This window comes from Otolemur garnettii, unplaced genomic scaffold (assembly GCF_000181295.1).
Source record: "Otolemur garnettii isolate 467f Iridium unplaced genomic scaffold, OtoGar3 scaffold00119, whole genome shotgun sequence".
Lineage (NCBI taxonomy): Eukaryota > Metazoa > Chordata > Mammalia > Primates > Galagidae > Otolemur > Otolemur garnettii.
This window is the reverse complement of record NW_003852514.1, coordinates 3,395,441-3,398,316: the sequence shown is the minus strand read 5'-3', so window position 1 is coordinate 3,398,316 and position 2,876 is coordinate 3,395,441. Positions and strand designations below refer to the sequence as shown.

The window sequence follows — 2,876 nt, the reverse complement described above, 5'->3', positions numbered from 1 at the left end:
CGGTGATGCTTCCAGCTTATTTGAAAGCCCCCTCTAAGGAGTCCAAAGGAGGAAGGAAAGGCAATCCTCTGGCACTAACCCAGCTGGTGTCCTGAAGTTCAATTCTGTCACCAGTCCCTCAGAGAGTGACAGGACAGGAATTAAGAGCTCAGGCCCTCAAAGACTTTCCCAACTTCAGATCTCAGCCACAAGTTAAAAGGGCTCCCAGACCATCCAAACTTCTGACCAGTTGGCTACAAATTCATGAGTTCTCACGACCTCCTCATGTTGACAATGGTTTCGAATGATTCGCAGAGTTCAGAAAAGCATCACCCTTGTTACTACAGTTTTATTATAAAGGCCTCAACTCAGGGACAATGAGGAGATGTATAGGGCAAAGTCTGGGGGTGCTCTAAGTGCAGAACTTCCATCCTTTCCCTGTGGGCTCAGGGTCTTCCACCCTACGGGCACTTCAATGTGTTTACCAACCGAGAAGCTCCACTGAGTCTCCTGGTCCAGACGTTTTATTGAGCTCAGTTATACGGGAGAACCTGATTTGCTCCCTGGCCACATGACTGGACTTGAACCTTAGCCTCCTTCTCTTCTCACTAACTCAACCCTCTAATCACATGGTTGGCCTTTATTAACTCCGGTTCTATCTAAGGGTCTCATAACAGTAAAGACACTCCCATGACTGGGAGGTTTTAGTGTCTCTCTCCCAGGAACCAAGGACAAAAGTCTGTCAAATTCCTTATTTCCTCAGGTTCAGAACTGAGAAAGGAGAGTGAATGAAAGCAAGATGTGGCTGAAGCTGTGGGGTCCCACTCACTGGGGAAGTGCTGCCCCTGGCTGGCGTTTGGTTGGAGAGCCAGTATTTTCTCTAGTAACTAGATATGAAACTTATTCCTTAGAACGTCAAATTTCTCATCTGGAAAGGAAGACTTGAAATTATGGGTGTAAAATGCTTAGTGTATACCGCATCCAGTATGTGCTCAATGAAAGTTTTTATAAGGCCAGGCCCAGTAGCTCACACCTGTAATCCTAGCACTCTGGGAGGCTGAGGCGGTAGGATTAAGCTTGAGCTCAGGAGTTCAAGACAGGCTTGAGCAAGAACAAGACACCATTTCTACCAAAAATAGAAAAAATTAGCTGGGCATGGTAGTGGGTGCCTGTAGTTCCAGCTACTCTTGAAGGCTGAGGCAGGAGGATTGCTTGAACCCAGAAGTTTGACGTTGCTGACAGCTATAAAGACACTGCATTCTACTTGGGATAAGGAAGCAAGACTCTGTCTTAAAAAAGAAAAAGCTTTTATTGTTATATTTTTTCCCTTCCTCTAGCAGCAATTACACATGAGTGAAGGGCAGGAACGGAGGCCCACAGTATGCAAGTTGACAGACAGCTCTCTGGAGCCTGAGGCCCTAACCGAGGGACACAGTTAGTCCTAGTCTGCCTGCTTCCTCTTGAACCACAGGCAGACAGACTTGTGCACTTGAGCTTTAAGATGGGACAGCAGGGCTCGGTGCCTGTGGCTCAAGTGGCTAAGGCACCAGTCACATACACCTAAGGTGGCGGGTTCGAATCCAGCCCGGGCCCGCCAAACAACAATGACGGCTGCAACCAAAAAATGGCTGGGCATTGTGGCACGTGCCTGTGGTCCCAGCTACTTGGGAGGCTGAGGCAGGAGACTCGCTTGAGCCCAGGAGTTGGAGGTTGCTGTGAGCTATGATGCCAGCCACGGCACTCTACCCAGGGGGACAGCTTGAGGCTCTGTCTCAAAAAAAAAAAAAAAAAAAAGAAGATGGGACAACAGAACAATACAAAGGCATCTTCATTCAAACCTATCTTATAGGAATGAAAAAGTCCAAGGAATCAAATACTGCACATATGTCCATGGTATTTTATTGAAATATCCAAGCTATAACCTGATCCCAATAAACAGCAATTGCAGAATTTACATTTAGTAATTCTAAAATAACAAAAAGTACAATTATTTTTTAAAAGACATTTTATTATTGTATCTATAGAGATATGATAATACAGGTTAAGCATTCCTAACCCCAAAATATGAAATTCAAAATGCTCCAAAATCTGGAAGTTTTTGAGGACCAACATAACACTGCAAGTGAAAATCCTACACCTGAACTCATGTGACAGGTGTGCAGAATTATTACAAATATTATAGAACGTTACCTTCAAGTTATGTATCTTTCATATACGAAAACAGATGAATTTCACATTCAGATGTGGGTCCCAGCCCCAAGACATCTCAATATGCAAATATTCCAAAATCCAAAAACATCTGAAATTTGAAACACTCCTGGTCCCCAAAATTTTGGATAAGGGATACTCTGTGTGTGTGTGTATACACTCACAGAAATACTTGCACAATCCAAACCCACCCCCCAGCCATTCTATCCTTTGTCCCACCACACCAGTCAGCAGAATACACACCTCTTGCCAGAAGGTAAGAAAGGCACTCAAAAACAATCCATATTTTCCATAAAGAACACTGCAGCAAGTTCATCTTCAATTAGTTTATTGGTGTTGTTTTGAAAATGGGTGATAGTTTCTTAACAATTATTTGATCATATTGGAATGACAGAAGATTAGCATAACCCCCATGCAAAGATGACATGCAAAGTCAAGAAACATTTAAAAAAATTATTTCATCATAAAACTTTTTGTTTTGATGCTTTAAGTATTTTGAATTTAAGATAAATTATTTTGTATAGCGTTTAAGAACATGACCCAGTGGCAAGTCTGATGATTAGAAATATATACAGTTCCATGCAAAGACAGCCAATCACTGTTTCAGTGAGTTTATTCCCAGTCTCTTTGTAAATACATTTTCCCCAATAACATTTATTTTATGATTATAGACTGATGCACTCCTTGCA

The 2,876-nt window shown here is 42.6% G+C and overlaps 1 pseudogene; it reads left to right on the top strand.

Annotated features, from left to right (window-relative positions):
- Positions 1 to 2,543: 2,543 nt before the first annotated feature.
- Positions 2,544 to 2,642, top strand: LOC111727719 (annotated as a pseudogene).
- The last annotated feature ends 234 nt before the right edge of the window (positions 2,643 to 2,876 follow it).